The sequence below is a fragment of the Chaetodon auriga genome, chromosome 22 (genome assembly GCF_051107435.1).
Source record: "Chaetodon auriga isolate fChaAug3 chromosome 22, fChaAug3.hap1, whole genome shotgun sequence".
NCBI classification, from domain to species: Eukaryota; Metazoa; Chordata; class Actinopteri; order Chaetodontiformes; family Chaetodontidae; genus Chaetodon; species Chaetodon auriga.
Window position 1 is genome coordinate 18,055,001 of NC_135095.1, and position 17,500 is coordinate 18,072,500.

The window sequence follows — 17,500 nt, forward strand, 5'->3', positions numbered from 1 at the left end:
AACTGCCCACCTGTCCACTGTGGACCCCAGTTTTCAAAGTTGAAATTTTAACTTCCCAGCACTGTGATTGGACAGGATCCAGTATGGACGCCGACCGAGTGATGAAGCCGCTGCTGTGCTGCTTTTGCTACGTGGTCGTTAAATACGAAGAGAAAGACGCAGCATGTATAGTTTCTTCATCTTGGCCTCAGTCCAGCTGAGTGCAGCAGCTTATAGCTCACTGAATAAACCAGAAGCCCCGGATCGTCAGGCGAGGTCAGGCTGCACTCAGAGGCGGGTTTGCTGTGGGTCAGCGAGCATGCGAACGGAAACGTGGAGTCATCTGCATCCAAACAGACGAGTGTCAGAACGAGGGAGGACGCAGAATAGAGGCTGCTGACACAAGATGGAGGAAATGCAGATGAAAGATGACGAAACAGAGCTGGAGAACAAATGGTTACCAAAGCAGGGAAAGGAGGAGCGGTGACGAAAACAAGAAGAGATGGAAGTACAGGAAGTAATGCTGAGGTCAGGGCGTGTAAGTCGACGGGAACGCGTGAGTTCCCAGCGCTCAGCAGCCGGTGGTGAAGCGGAGTAAATATGAGGGAAAGATGAATCTCGGGCTGAGATGCGGCCTGCAGCGTGGCAGCTTCTTAATGTTCTGTGTCATCTCACTTAGTGTGATTTCCCAACATCCGTCCAGCAATCAGCCGCGGACGCAGCGAGCCGTGAGGGGAGATGAATACGAAGCGGCGGGACCTGATGCTCTGTTCACACACATGGACTCACGCCAGCACACATCCTGCAGACCCTCATCGGCCTGAAGTGAAATGGTCATGTGATACAGTTAACATGCTCAGCTGTGATTGGTCAGGTTTCTCCCACCGTACTGGTGTCCTGTACTGGTGTCCTGTACTGGTGTCCTGTACTGGTGTCCTGTACTGGCGTCCTGTACTGGCGTCCTGTGTCTGTATCACTGTCTCCTCGGCTCTTTGGCGTTTTGAGGTTTAATGAACACTGCATCGGTCTCATGTCATCAAATGAAAGTGAAGCATTAAAACATCCAAACCGGATCAGCGAGTTATCGTTGATCACTGTCTGCACGTCCTGCCAAGAACGACGGCCTGCAGGAAGCTCTGAGTGCTTGTAATTGTTACAAGACATCATCATGTAGACGCATCAGAAATCATCACATCTTCAGGAGAGCTAGTCGGTGATGTTTTGGGAAATGAAAGCAGGCAGTAAAACTCTTTTAACGGGCACATCCTGTTCTTAGAAGACTTGCAGCTTGTGATGTCTAGAACCCATGAGAACGGGATCTTAAGTGGGTTTGAAGCGCCTTGACAGTGATTGATACCAGCAGGGAGCTCTGAATGCAGACCACAGTGCTGGTCCTTATCACTGACACATCCGGCTCCAAAACAAGATGTCAGCTGTTTGTGGGGGGAAGAAAGACGTGGTCTGACTGCTAGTATGAAGCCGGCGTGACGGGAGAGCACATGAGAAGAAGTTGTGTTGACAGTCGTCTTCACAGAACCGGCTTTGTAGTAGAATCTCTGTTGGGAAAATCGGTGTTTGTGTTGAATCCAGACCTCTTTTTGATGCTTAAGAAAAGGGCTGCAGGCAGGAGATTAAAAATTGGACACCTCCAGTCACAGATGATTCATTGAATTAGTCCCACAAAGCTCCAGAGCATTCAGCAGTAAACTGCAGAGAGATGGATGAATAGTTAGCATAATTGTTATTACGGTTCTTTTGCTGCGGTGCATCTGTCTGTGTTCTGTCTTTTTCTGGTCTAATTGTTTTGAAACTGCCGAGTTAGAGGTCTCAGAAGAGCAGCAGTTCAATAGAAAGCTGCACCCGGCAGCTACAACAGAGGAGCTCGGTTTTTTGTTGGCTCGAACAATGTAGATTCACTCTTTTCTCGGTGAAGTCTGATGTTAATGTGCTGACTGATGGCTGATTTTCGACAAAAGAAGACATTAATCGAAGCTCAGAATGTGAAATAAACAGCAGAGTGGGCGCTCTGTCCGCAAAGATGGGCTTGCAAACATGAAAAAAGGCATTTTCTGTACTTGACATCTCTGCTCGGGATTTCTGGGTAATAAACTTTAATTTCATAACATTTTAAGGACACTAGGAAGGCTTTGTCCTTTGCAGCTGCAGGAAACAGCTTAAACTTGAAGAAGTTGAACGCACCATTTCAGTTAACCCTGGCAGCGCTTAAGTTTTTGAGATGAGTTACGATCCACGGTGGAAAAAACCCAAACTAGAGGACAGAAATTAGAAATCATGAATGGAATAATTCAAGCTCAGCCTGGAGTCAATGCTGCGTGGTCTCTGACGGCGGTCCTCGAGGCCCAGAGCTCTGCTGGTTTTCACTCCAACCATCTCATTCTGGGCTGATAGTACACCTGAGACGGCAGGTAAAAAGTTCAACGTCCCTCTTCAGATTAGATCTCCAGGACTTTTTCTTGATTTAATTCCACTTAAGAGCGTTTGCTGTCTTTTTACAGTGGGCTGTCTCCCCACCAGCCCTGCACTGCATCGATCCGCTTAATCGATTATCGAAATACCGGCAGAATAATGTTGATTTAATTAATCGATGGGCTAATTGTTGCAGGTTTTGCATCGTGTCTTTGTCTCAACTTGGAGTCTTTTTGGTGGAAGTGATGCTTTGACTCTCATCTCATGCAGAATTCAGACGATGACCTAAAGAGATCTTAAACAGTGAATTTTCGTTTTCCTGAATCTTCATTCTCGCCACATCGCACGAAACAAATCTTTTCCTTTCTTGTAATTGTGAGTACTCGGTTTGATAGAGTACCAGCAGCTCTTTCCAGCTCGGAGCAGCCCACTGCTGCTGCACTGCTTTGAATAATACCCTGGATGTATTTGTCCTCTGCTTCCTACAGTACACTCAGCTTTTATCCGCCGCCTGCCCTGAAACCAAGTCTGGAGTGCACAGTCCAGCCCCTCTGCGACTAAAGGTGCCAAATAATTTATGACTTCTGGGAGTTTCTCTAAAGTCCAGTGGGTTTTTGCTCCAAAACAACTTGAAATGGGAGTGTTGGAAGCCAAAATCTTATCACACAGGCCGAGTAATGGGGGAGTCACTGGTATTGATCAACCCCAGCTGACATATTGTGGTCATTTTTCTGCTATGAGGGCCACCAGAAATCTTTGTTATTGCCCCCTTTATAAAATAGATGACAGGCGCTAATGAAATACGATGTGCTGCTGTCTCCCTGTCTGTAAACTGCTCAGTCGTAAAATTAACATTTTATACAAAGCGGAGCTCGACTCAGAGAATTTGAGAAAAGGCCGAGCAGAATCCCTCAGTGTTTCTGATTCAGGCCAAACCAGCAGAGAGGGATCAAGGCTACCACCTGCAAGACTCCTCGCATCCGTTTTTTGAGCTTTTGTGAGGCCATAAACAAGCTAGCAGAGCAGAAAGGAAAAGAGTCCCGTATTCTGTCGAGCTGGAGCGGCTCGTCCTTCAAGAAAAAGCTTCGTTTCAGAGTAGATTTGATCCTTCTGGTCATTGCAGGAGGACAGATATCTCAGTCTCACATTTAGAACAGGTTTTAGACAGTTAGTTGTTCATTTCGTATTGTTCCACGTGGGCAACGTCCGGCTGACTCGGGCTGAAATGATTCGTTGATTAATCGAGTCGATCCGGCTCTTTTTGGTTGAGCAAAACAAGCAATTAGGAAACATAACCTTGAACAAAAAGAGTGATCAGTTAATAATGAGCAGATTAACGGTTTCAGCCCTCATTCATGACCACAGAGGACACAAACATCTTTACAAGAGCACAAATCCTCTTTACGCGCTTCCTTAGAGCCGCAAATCCTCAAAACTCTTTGCCCGGTTGCCAGATATCTAAAGGAGTGGGAGTCGGAGGATTCTTTATATCATCAGAGTAGAGCTGTAATGATGAATAGAATAATGGTTTTTAGTTGTTTTTTTGAGGAAAAGATGCCAAATATTTGCTGGTTCCAGCTCTTTAATGTGAGGATTTGATGTTTTTCTTTGGTGCACATGATGGAAAACTGAGTGAATTTGGGTTTTTGACTGTTGATCAGACAAAAGAAGACGTTTGAAGACCTTGAACTGCAGGAAGTTATTTACTTAATCAATAAGTAATAGATAATGGAAGTAATTAGTGTCAGCTTTTAGATTCAGCCCTACCTCAGAGTATCAGGCGTTAATGTATTCGAGGATCTTGCGTCTGAAATGTGTTTTCATCAAAGGCTCCGACAGTCACATTTCAGAGGTCACCTGACCGCGAGATGACCGAGATGTGGAAACTGGAGCAGACTCAACGTCCAACTCCCAGATGGTCGCGTTTAATATTTGGGACTCTACTAGTGTGTTTTAATGACCATGAAAGATCAGCACGACCCATTTCAGCTAATTAAGGTTCGCGGGGTCAAACTGGGCTTCATCAGACACGAGCATCCACGCGGAAGACATAACAGATCTCAAGATGGCAGTCGAGAAGATTGATTGAAGGACTCGCGGTTACGCAGGTGAACAGGTGGCACACAAAAGAGAGATTCATAGCTATTAATAGTTATCCTGCTTTTCCCTCCCCGACGGCGGATCGCGCAGTCCTGACTCACTAACGGCTTTCTCAACGCTCCCCATAGATCAAGATGGATTATTTGATATTAAAAATGTTTCAGCGCCACATTGAGATGCGGTTTAAAAAATAAGCTCAGGAGACAGATTGACAACCCGCGAGATGGATTAAATAGCTGGGAAACTCCGCTCGCCGGTCTAATGAGCTTCTGTTCGGCCGGAGGAAAGACGAGGTCGCGGAGATGGAGAGGATTTAATAAGACCACCAGCGGAGGAACGGGAAGATGAAGAGCAGGCGGAGAGAACTTTGTTTCACCTCCTGAACCTCATTATGGAAATGGGCAACATCTCTGATTGCTTTGCTGCATGTGTATTTGTTCCTCCTTACAGGTGTGTGTGTGCAGAACCACACCTGTAACTGTACTTCAGTAGTTCTCTCATGTGTACTTAATGTCGGGTTTTATAGTTCCATGGAATCGAATGAGTCTTCAGGCTGGGGAAGAGCAGAAAGGCACCTTTTTAACTTTAACGGGTCTCATTTGGCTTGTTAAAATCTTTATCTTCTGTATGTAAGTACAGATCTGAGCGCGCTGTTAATTTGTCCATGAAAGGTCTTTTGATCTAACGTGACTAAAATGAAATTAGGGTTTTCGTTTCGGTTGTTTCCGTCGTCTTTAACCCTTCCAGCTCTAGAGATGTTGTGTTGTTTGGATGGATCCAAAGAAACAATCGTATATATACAGTATATGTAGAGTAATACATGACCAGTGAGCAAAGCTAGCCTGTTAGCTTAGCACTCAGCAAAGCTAATTACTGAAACAAGTCTTTTCCAACATTACAGCTGTACAATTATGCACTTAACATCGTCGAGACATCGTCCTGACGTACAAAGGGAGCTGTGCGTCGTGCAGCATCTTGACCCGACGCTCTCACAGTAGCTTATTTAAGGAGCTACGAGCTGTTAAACCAAACAAACCGCCTCCTTTAAACGGAAAAAAGACACAAACACTTTTCTTTTCACAGCACCGTCTCTCTCCTTTCTCCAGACGAGCCTGTCAGTTAACCTTTGACCTCTTCCTCAGTAGTTGGTCAGTTCATTGTTAGAGTCGAGGGTCGCGACCCTCCGTAGACCCTTCGTGACCCCTGATGGCTTTTCGCTGTGTTAGCTTTGTGTCCAGATAATGTGTTGCCTTGTAAACACGAGTCTCTGTGCGAAGCCATAAAGCCGGAGGTCAGACGTGTTGACAGCTCTGTGGTTTCCTTTGTCCAACGCAACGGAGGAAGACAATTAATACTGTGCTGGTGTTTTTCTACTGCATACTCTGAAAATTAGCCTGTTGTTGTACTTCACAATGGAGTGCAAGTTTCTGTACCAATACTGAAACTATACTTTCTACGAAACTTGGTTTTATTTAACAAATGAAGGCAAAATTAAATGTTTCCTCAATAGAACTCAGTCTACAAATGGCAAAATGTTGATTGATCAGACGGTTCTTGATTATAAAGACGAAGCCGACCAAACATTCGGATCCATCTTTGAATGCTTAGCAGCAGCTATTGAAGATGTAATGAAGGCCTCTGATTGGCTGGGGTTTCTCTCCATTTCAGAACACCTTTGTTTGATGAATTAAACTTCTTTAAACATCTTTTTGCTCTCCGCCTGTAAAGCAAAGACCCATTTGAATGTTTTAGTTACCTTTATTTTCGATGGTGGACACTTCAGAGTGACTGAAGTCTTAATGAATCCCATGAGAAGATCAAAACCAACAATGACTTCATGCTGCTAACAAGTGTCCAACCAAGGCCTCATATATCTCATCCCTCTGTCCCTCAGAGCTCGGTTGTTGTCCCAATACTACTAAAAACTCGATGATCCACTGGTGACGTGAGGTTTATTCCCACATACGCCGTCCTGCTGCCCCAAATACTCACTAGAGCACCAAATGTGGATTAATCTGAGGCTTAAAATAGTTCCCTAAAACTGAGCTGTTACATTTTTTTCCAAGTGAAACTTTATTTTTGTGACATGTTTTTAAAGATTTACATCTTCAGTAGGGCTTTATGGCTCAGACAGGAAGTCAGAAATGACTCTGAGAGCGACGCACACATTGTTGGTTTTGGTGTTTTCGTGGATTTGTTGGCAAACAACGTTACAACACGACTCTGCAGACAGATGATGAACCACCATAATGCAAATCTTCTCTGTGCGGAAGGTTGTTCGAACACTGTGTCAACATCCACGTGTTTGCCGAGCAGTCAGCAGTGAGGGCTCTCATCGCCGTCAGGTTTTTTTAGCTCTCTTTCTTTAGGTTGTTATTGTGGCGTGAGTTGCAGTTTTCTCGCTCGTTTCCCAACGTTGTTTCTTCATCCTGGGTTTTTGTGTTCTCTGGGCGTCCCCTCCCCTCAGAGTCCTGCCCTGTGCAGCGCTGTGCATGGGAAAAGGGAAAGCCCCTGTGGTCTCTGAGGAATACTGCATGGCTCTGGTATGACGATGTAGGAGTTAATTAAGAGCAGACGTACTTCTCTGTACCATTGCAGAGGACAAATGACCTCTGTAGGGACCTCCTTCCACCAGTCTTTCCCTCCTCCGTCTCATTTACATTTCACATGTTTCACAGCAGGGTTGGTCACGGCTGTAGGACGACGTGCAGAGCTCTAAAACTGCTTTTACTTCTCTTTGGCTGCTGGATCTCATCTACAAGTGTGAAATAATGTGAATTTAACAACCGATTCTGCTTTATTACAGCTGGGATTGTATTTTTGTACGCTTAGTCATCGGTTATACTGTAGGAATCCAGGGGCTTTCCCAGACTGCTGCTGTACAATATTACTTTAAAACTATGACAGGACGATCTGTACTGTACATTTCTAATCTTGCACATCGTGTCGTATATCTGTGCAGGCCAAAGCTTCGCTCCTTATCACACCTGTAATGTCTCTGAGGAGAGTGGGAATGAACTTTAGGTGAATAATGCTCAAAAGCTTGCTAACAGTAACAAATGTCTTCAATATATTATTAATACTAAGTCCCATGAGTACGTTGGCTTTGCATATCTTAGTTAAACCATATAACAATGGAAGTGCTCCACGTGCAGTACAGTACTCTCATAATGAGTAATAGATGTAATAATGTTTGTTGAAAGTTTGATTTTATGGCCTGTGAATTCACGAGCTGTATCTTTTAAAATGATCTGATGTTACATTAAATATGCAGAAGCAGCGTTTAGCTGCAGCACGGAGCTAAAGCAAACATCTGGATGATGCAGTCTGACTCGCTCCCGCTTTGATTACCCACCAGCTAACCGTTGTGATCCATCATCAGGTCAAAATTACCTGCAAAACTACTGTCATTCTCTGTAGCCTCAGCATGCTAACATGCTAAACAGTAGCTTTGATCATCCTGTACGTATGCGGGGAGCTGCTTGACGTTTATTCAGAGATCAAAGATGGAGATGCCTTGCTGAACATCACAAAAGTGTAATTGTAAGCGTGTTAGCATGTTGATAATAGCATTTAGCTTGAAGCACCGCTATGACGAAGCATCGCCTCACAAGCTGCTAGCATGAAAGTACACGTAGTCTTGTTTAATTCTGGTTCCTGTACTTTCACTTTGAGATTTTATGCTTTAATGCTGAACTGCTTATGTTTAAGTGTGAGACAAATGTCTGATGATCAGGTGGAGGCAGGTCTTCGGAGGACTCGATCACGGGGCAGGAAACGCTCTCCGTGCGTCCCTGAGTCGTCTTGTGATTGTGTCAAACGGTGCTTACTGATGCCAGGAAACCTTGTAAACTCACTGTAAAACTCCAAGAACACATTAAGGTCGCAGCACAACACGCGTTAATGTCAGTAAGATTAAATGTTGAGGGAAGACATTAAAATCCAACTTCTGAGAGGCTGCTGTTTTCTTCTAATGGTCTGATCTGAATGACTCTCAGTGCACAGCTGTAGGTTTTCTGAGCTGGATGTTCGCTTTAAGGTTTAGTTCAGGGTTGAAAGAGGAAACTTGTTCAGCTGACTCTCCTCTGCCTCCCTCAGGTTCACCCGAGGGTGAATCTCCTCGTAATGCTGAATTACTCCTGGCTCTCGCGGAGGACTGTTGATCGATGTTGTGGTATTTAGAGCAGAGTTTTTGTCAACTGTGGCTGACAGACGTCTTCTTCTGTGGTGGAAGACAGAGCTGTAGGGTCCATACCAGGGATTTTTGAATCTTTCGTTCAACTGTCGAGTGCTGTTTCCTGTCTTCAACGGCGGCACAGAGGTCGGTCTGTTGGTGGAACAGAAATAATACATCTGTTTGAACAAAGACCTAATTGTACGTTTACATATAAGATGCTCATATGATCTATGAAGCTATAGAGAAATGCACCCGGTGGGCTTCAGAGGGGTTCTGCTGGTCTACGTTCGTGACTTGCTCAGATTTTGGTGATTTGGTGGTTTTTCCTCGATATTTGCGCTTCTTCCACGGAAACGTCGGCTTCATAGTTAAATGCTTTCTGTTTTTAATCTGTGTTAATTGAGTTTCCTGCTGACGTACGATCAGGAGGCTGCACAGGGTGTTTTATTTTGAAAATCTACCAGATTCTAGACACCGCTCCTGTGTCTTACTTCCTGTCTGGCTCGATCTGCTCTGTGCAGATTGACACGTCGCCTGTGGACTGATTATGTTTTGAATTATAGAAAACATTTGCTTCCTAATAGACGAGAGAACTGAATGTGAAGACAATAAGAACGGATCAAAGTTCTGCACATTTTTTCCTCCTGACAAGAAACAGTCTGACTCACTGCAGCTGAAAGCCAACACTGTATTTCTTAGTCACTCATTTCCAGTATCAACCCTGAAAACACATTTGTCATGAACGTGTCTGGTTCCCAGTAAAAAAACAGCTGCAGTAAATGCATTTAAAGTGAAGTCAAAAACTACTTTTACTCCAAGTGTTTGGTGCTTCTGCTCTTGTTACTGCCACAAATAAAAGCATTTTTTGCCCATAAATCCTGATTGAAAGTGACCAGACTCCGTCCGCTGAAGATTTCCCCACAGATAACCAGCCTGGTGTTAATAATCTCACACCTAAATGAATGTAATCCATCAAACGGGGTCGCATCCATCGTATCAGAGGTGGACAGCAGGAGCAGCGTTTGGTGGAAGCCACGTTGGATTGAACTCCTTCCCTGAGAGGAGCCTCATTTCTCCGTTTGTAGTTCTCCTCCTGCTTCTGTAAGCATAAACCTGTTTGAGCTGCTCAGAAAATCAATAGCACCTACTGCAAAGTTCTCAACTCTGGTAATTACATTTGTTTCCTGCCCATACGCTCCTCTCTGCCTCCACGTGAACATTAGCCTTTATGCCTCATATGCCAATAAAGCATAAGGTTGCGACGGTGTATTATATTCCCAACCTGGCACCGGTGAAATGCAGGATGGGCCGCGAGCGCTCGTCCTGTAAAAGTCAAGGATTGTGTTGATGATGCACAATGATTGAGGATTATTGTGGGCTTTATTGATTAGTTGTCCCTTGAAGAAATCTGAGTAATGCCAAGCCTTCGTTCTCACCACTTTAGCTGATAGAAACCAACATTAGGCCAGTTAATACTGAGTTTAACCAACTCTCCAACTATAGTTGAAGCACTTATTCTGCTTGTACAGAATATATGAAGAGCTCAGGATCTTCCAACATCTACCAGTGCCAGAAAAAACTGTGAAAACCTGAAAACTGTGGCACTTCCTGTGTCATTATGTAAAGCCATCTACTGCTGTGCTATAAAGCAATGCAGTGGATTTAACCATTAAGGTCTATTCCTCTGAAGATCTGTGTCTTTTTATAGTTTCTCAGACTCTAAAGTGATGTTTCCAAAGGTTATATCCACTTTATTATGATAGAAAATAGAAATAGCTGCAAATTCTGAGCATTTCTGCTTGAGAACGGACTTGCATGATCAATGAACCATCAAAAAAAATGCAGATTAATGTTCTTTTTTAATCTACAAACAGATTAAAGGAGCAGTTGTTTCGGCTCCGTGTCCAGAACTCGTGTCCTGTAGGCTCGAGTCGCGGCTTTGAAAAGGTTGTCGCTTGCTGGACTCATTGATGTCAAGGTTATTTCTGACTGAAGAAAAGTATCACAGCATTCACAGAAACTTGTCAAAGCTCTGCAGCAGCACGAGTGAGAAAATGCAGTAGAGTGTGGAAGTCTTTCCATCTTCCCTTTCGGCTGTTTTTATTATATCATGAACTTATTCCACAGTTTTTTGGCCACAGCAAGCTGAATACTGCACACAAGTTGGACATATTTTGACCGGATCAGGCTGTTGTGGCTAGCTTGTTAGCAACATTAGCATTCATTTAGTGTATGTTTCCTGACACCTGATGAATGTAAGTCCAGCATTCACTCTTCTCAGCTCTGTTTTGTTTGCTTTTAGCTGCTAAATGTTCCGCTATGCTCACCAGCTAGCGGCTAACGCTTTGGAGCTGAGCGGGTTAGCGCAGAGTCAGCGACAGTGAACCAAAAGTACGTCGAGTTTTGTGCCGCAAAACCAAAAGAATGAGCTGAAAGATGCTGAACTGTGGCGGACCGCTGCGGTGTTGGAGATACTTCTCTGTGGCCTCGCTTTGCACACAGTCGTTTGATTTATTGTCCATGTAAAACCGTCGGTTAGTGCAGCTTTAAGTTTGATTTTCGAGCTTTGCATTCCTCGCAGCGTTGCAACATAGATGCCACTGATTTATCAGCGGGGAGTGCTGGTGGCCTCTGGCAACGTCCATGTGGTCACAATATCCTGGGTCCTGATACCATCTGGTATCTGTGCTGCATATCGTTCCTCTTCCGTATTTCCACTCTTAACTGTCCTAAAGATCGTAATGAAAGCAGCAGCCGTGGTTAAAAAAAGCGCCGTGTTGCTGTCACATTTCAGGGCTTTGCTGCAAATTACTCGTTATTTTGAGGACTTTTTATAGCTGCTGCAGTTATGAAGCATCTCCAGATAACAACTGAAAAGTGAGACAGAAAGCAGGTTTGAATATGTGTGAATGTGACTAGAAGGTAACGTCATGTGACAGCTGACTGGATACCAGCTCGTCTGCCGGTGTATTCCCAGTGAAATCGCATTTTTGCATTGGAAAGCTGGTTTGTTTGCAACCAGAAAGAAGCCTCTGCAGTGTGTGTGTGTGTGTGTGTGTGTGTGTGTGTGTGTGTGTGTGTGTGTGCAGTCTGGTTTGCTGAGCCAGGTTGAGATGCTGCTCTCAGAGCTCTTCAAAGGCCTGCCATAAAACCTCTGGATCTTAATCGGATGCTGTTCAGACTCCACATTGTAATTACGGCCCAACAAATTCCTGTCTGCATACTCCTACAGAAGAAGATGCGCGTGTGTGTGTGTGTGCGTGTGTGTGTGTGTGTGTGTGTGTGTGTGTGTGTCGGTGGAGGGTGGTCGTTTTTGTGTACAGTTGATGTCTCTTTGGGGGGTTTATAAGCTGCGTGTTAGATCACGTTAACATTGTGTTTAGGCTATTGATGTTTGTGTGTGATGCTGGTTTGATAATTACACAGATGTGTGTGTGTGTGTGTGTGTTTTTGTTTGTGTGTTTGTTTGTGTGTGTGTGTTTGTAGCTTATCTTTTCCATGCTCTTCTTCTCACCAAGTTTCTTTGGTCTCAATTGGATGTGAAAGGAAATCCCATGTCTGCAAGGCTTCCACTACAGGCGCAGACCTGTGTGTGTGTGTGTGTGTGTGTGTGTGTAAAGCCTTTACCATGCCACAGTGGATTAACCACACAGTTTGAGCAGCAGCACTGAGGCTGTGAAGGCGAGATTCAGGGAGGAAAACTGAGGGTGTGAATCAGATGGAGGACGAGAGTTTGAGACTGATGAGAAAAGGTTTGTAATTCCCAAACACACGAGCCTTTAAAGAACGAGCAAATTACCACCAGCGTTAATTAATCCTCAATACAAAGATTCTTACAGCCTCGGAGTGTGTGTTCGATGAGCTGCAGGCTTACAGCAGCTGTCATATTTCTGCATAATGTGTTTAAGTCGACGCCTTTGGAAACGCTGGCGAGCAGAAAACAAAGGCTTTTAACACTAATAATGATACATCGCTGCTTTTCCAATGCAACACTGTCCACAGCTGATAGTCGCTGTCTGCAGCACACGTGCAGCAAATCAGTGGAGATGAAGCAGCTTGAGGAGCTTTGCAGGTGCGAGGAGGCGATCGCCCAACGTGGAAGGAAGTGGATTTCATCCCGAGTGTTTGGAGCAAACTCGCGCAGATTAACTGTGGAGAAGTCGATTATGCTGCAGGACTTCGAGAACTTTCTATGGGTGTTAGCATCGAGACAAAGGCTGAACTGTTGTGTTCATGAGCTGTCAAAGTCAGGAAATACTGAAAAGTGTCAACTTTCCCAGAGTTAACCCGAAGACGACGAATTCACGTTGATTTAGAGGCGAGAAAAGCAGCTGAACGAGAGAATCCAGATCTACAAAAGACCAGAACATGACATGAAACGCTGTGTGAACGCTGGTCAGGTGTTAGCTGCTTCTTCCTCTTTGAGCAGATATTGTTCATTTTATTCTACTTTCTTACTGCACATTTGAAGATTCTGTCCAACTTGCAGAAAAATCTATTTATTCTCAGCAAAGAAATGTCTTAACAAATATCTCCTGGTTTGTTTCCAGGACTTCCAGTATTCATCGTTCTAGCACTGGTACCTAACCCTGTTCTGTATGTGACATTAAACAGGGTTCAGCAGCGACATAATGTGCTATAAATGATCGATTTGGGTGGAGGAATCTGACTCCTTTCCAAACAGCTGCCATGATTTACCACTTAAAAGTTCAGAAGCAGAAAGCAGCGACAGCTCAGCGAGCGGCGCGTCCATCGCTTCATGTGGGTGAGAACAGTCCGTCGACCACGCACAGCTCGCTCTGAAGGGCGTCTCTCTGCGCCCAGTTCGGCCAAACCTCAGTGGAGAACAGTGACAACCGTGGCCCGACTGGAGGGCAGCTCCTCCTGCAGGCCCGAGGGGGGACGGGAGTCGAGATCCGGCTCCACGTCCATCCGGGTCTTTCAACACAATGTGAGCTTAAATTCCAGGATTGACGTGTTTGACACTCGCTTCCTAATGGAGCATCATGTCCGTTACTGAGGGTGAAAACCTCGTGTAGTAACGTCGCTGCTGTCAGGCGGAGCACAGAAACGCTGGATGAAAGTGAACGCTGCGCTAATGTTCTCCTTTCAGATGATGATCTTAGCTCTTGTAGGCCTGTTTATCCCACCCAGAAACTTTAGCTCGGACTTGGACCGATCAGCAGTAAAATCTCATCATGTCCCAACCCTTCAAAATAAAAGCTGTGTTCCTGCTCAGACCTTCAGCAGACGTCTGTCACCTTCAGTGCTGGACCACAGGCTGACTCTGGTCTTATTTTTAGAACCAGGCGTACATCGGTCAACAGAAAACCAGCCCAGCCGGTTTGGCGGCGACACAGCTGGTTTCATCACGCTGTGACACGTGTTGAAAGTTCAGTTGTTTCATATTGTTTCATCATTACTCGCACGCCGCGACGCTGTTCTTACCTCAACCTGGCAGCCGCTCGCCTCCTCCCCGCCGTTCGACGAGGCGGCGGCTCCATGCGAGTCATTACAGGGAGAGAAAGCTCAGCTGCCGTGCCGCCCTGCTCTCATAGCTGGCATTTCTCAGATAAGAAGCCGCCAGCACGACTGATTTACAGGGCGGCTCTCCTCCCGCCGCATGAGAGTGTGTGTTTTCGTTGATTTAAAAGACTCAAAGTGCAATAAACTATCATGAAATACTCCACCGGCGAAAACACATCAACCTGCAAATCACATCACGGCGTGCAGCGCTCGTTCTCCATCTGTCGTACGGCAGAGGTGTGTGTGTGTGTGTGTGTGTGTGTGTGTGTGTGTGTGTGTGTGTGTGTGTGTGTGTTTACAGTGTATGTAGGTTTCAGTCTGCACATGTTGAACCTAAATCTCTCTCCTCATCCTCCTCCTGTTGTTTCCCAGTTAGTGTGTAATGCTCCTTCAGCTCAGAGGGTGTGTGCACGTTGCTTCACTCCCATGTCTTCACACTCCTCAGTGTCATTTGATACAGGCATCGATATTACAGAGGGGGGGAATTCCAAGAATGCAGGCGTTAACTCCTTCTTTTATTGGATTTCCAGCCACCAGGGCTTTTCTGAATGCCAGCGGTTCCAGCATCCCTGCAGAGTAACTCAACACTGAGCTGGACAGGCTTCATTTCACTGACCTCCTCTGCTGGATGTCACGGTGTTCTGGCCACGCCCGGATACTCCTCTTCATCGCTGCAGCAGTGTGAGAGTTCAGCCACCGGAGGGCAGCAAACAGGATCTGCAGCCATGAGCGAGAAGCAGATTTTCTCCCTCATCGTAAACCAAATTCGGAGGTGTTGTTTCTGAAGGACGACTCGCAGCGGCCTGCGCAGCTCGTCCACGGCGTTCCCGTGCCGGATTTTCTGTCGCTGTCGAGGCTAGCACGCTCCTTCACACGTATCATGTACAAGAACAGCTGATTTCAGGCGCACTGGGTCAATGAAAATGTCCAGAATAGTTAAACTACATCAGTCTGATGCCGGTGAACTGTTTCAGCTTCCGTAAGCACTGCTCCTCCTGGTGGACACGTCAGGTATTGCGGCTGGTTTCCACACATTTTGCTGCACCGTCGGCTGAATATGCGTAGGTCTTCAATGGAGGTGTAACGGCACAAAAAGCACAGCTCGGTTTGTACAACTGCTCATCATAAGTGACGGGTTTGAAGCGTTTTCCGCAGACGAGCTCTGCAGAGTTCTGGTCTTTACTATAAAACATACTTTCTGTTCAAGAGTTTAAAGACTTCAAACACTCAGACGCCATTTTTAAGGAAAGCGACACTCAACACATGAAGGCTCCGTCACAACAAACTGTTGAAAAATACCCGTGTGCACATCTGGATTCTCAAATTTAAAGTTTGATCGCGATGGACGTTTTTAATGTACGTTTAAAAGCTCTGAAATCTGCTCAGATTTGCTTGTGACTGAATTATTCTGTGAGTCTAAATGAAAAACTCCGTTTTTTCCCATTCGGGCCTCTTGGACTCTTTGGGGAAATACCTGAAAATGTGCCGTTAAACACGAGCTCGTCCTGTTGCTTTACAAATGAACTTTCCGGCTGATAGATATACAAACACAATCAGTCGCTGCTCTTCAGCGCTGCAGCGTTCATTAAGTCCCAAGGACGTCCTGTGCTGCCGTACAGGAGGTTGTATTTACCGCTGGGTAGATGCAGGATTGATTGGCAGATGGTTGGATGGATTCATAATATCCAGTTAATTAAAGGGCGAACATGTTGAAATCCTTCCAACCGTCACTCGACTTTGTAAGAGGAGCAAAATGTCCTCCGCTGGAAGACGAGCCGATGAGGGACGTGGACACGTGAAACAGGATTCAGCCTCACAGAGTTAATTGTCTTGAGGTCTTAATGAGGCTGTGAATGTCATATTCATCATTAAATACTGACAGTTTGATAAATGGTGACTTCAGTGTCACGACTTATTGGTAATCAGTCAGGCATTCATTTATCAGCAAGTGTTTTGGTGATCGATTAATCACCCTGGAAGTTTTTTAAGCAGCATTTTTGGGTTCAGGACAACAGTGATGGACATTTTTCACTGTTTTATGACATTTTAAAGGAATAATTGAGAAAAAATTGACAGATTAATCTGTATTTAAAATCTTTTTTGTCGTTTGTAGAAGTATTGTAGATGCAGGATTTCACGCTGCCTTTTCTTCTGAGGAGTACATACTCGCACCTTCAGCACTGAAGTGTTGCGTCCAAATGTCATCATTTTGCTCAGTAATTCGACTCTGCAGAGTTTTGGCTTTTTTGGTGCTTTTATTTTGAAGTGGCGTCCATCCAAATGAAGAATTCACTTGCGTCTGTTTTGTAATGGAGACCCTGTTGTGGATCAGCTGCATCACTGTTTGCTTTGACGATGTGACGTTAGTGTGTGAGTGTAATGGCGGATCCTGTTAAACATCCTCTTGTGTGACTCTCGATGGTAATTGATCCTTCCTGGTGAAGAGCTTCAGGATCAGACGCCATGAAATCAGCTCATTGAGCGGCGGCGGCATGTCGTTAAACTCTGTTCATCTCGGGCTGATGGTCGGGCCTGGCTGTGGACCGAAGTCTTGTGACTGGCGGATGATTGGTGGTGTAGGTGGTTGATTAGTTCGGTCCAGGTTACACGGACCACTGAAGTCTGATTAGGCTGAGTCATAGAAGGAGTCGGAGGCTGAGTGCTGCCTCCATTAAGTGTAATTACCATCCATGTGTGTGTGAGTGTGTGTCCTACTTTGTCAAACCCCCCCCCACCCCCCCACCCCCCGTCGGACTCTTTGAGCGGAGATAATGTGTGGGCGTCATCTCCTCAGAAGTTGACTTCCACACTGTTCCCATCTCCTCAGATTTTAGCTGTTTCTCTGCATAATTAACCTTCTTTCAAATGGCAGCTTGTACCTCATGGCTTCAATTTGGTTAATTTCCATGTTTTAACTCCAGCTGACCGCTCAGGCTGATGAAACGCTTCCAGAGCCCCACGGGAGGATTTTTAGAAAGCTCAGATCTGAGCCAAAAATAGTTTCCTGACGATTTCAACCAGCAGTGATGCTTTTAATGTTCAAAGCGCTGCTGTTCCTGCTGTCAACCTTCAATGTGTACAAACGTTTAGCGTCGTGTTCATGAAGTTCTTTGCGCAGTTTGAAGAACCGTTAAGTCGCGGTCGGTCCTGTTAGCAGAAGGCTTGAATGCAGTATGATGCATTTCTTTATTTGAATAAGATCAGAATCAAACCAAAGTGCCGAATCATGACTGTGACCTTTGTGCTTTGTGCAGGAGACGAGGGTCAGGTGGTCCATGTCATCAGAGTCCA

At 45.3% G+C, this 17,500-nt stretch overlaps 1 protein-coding gene across 1 annotated transcript in view; it reads left to right on the forward strand.

Annotated features, from left to right (window-relative positions):
• Positions 1–17,500, forward strand: part of LOC143315128 (plexin-B2-like) — a 144,294-nt gene that overhangs the window by 27,655 nt on the left and 99,139 nt on the right. Inside the window, exon 2 of the mRNA XM_076722610.1 lies at positions 17,464–17,500. This exon is cut by the window's right edge and continues 21 nt beyond it. The gene's annotated coding sequence lies outside the window, so the exon portion shown is untranslated. The remainder of the gene's footprint in view (positions 1–17,463) is intronic.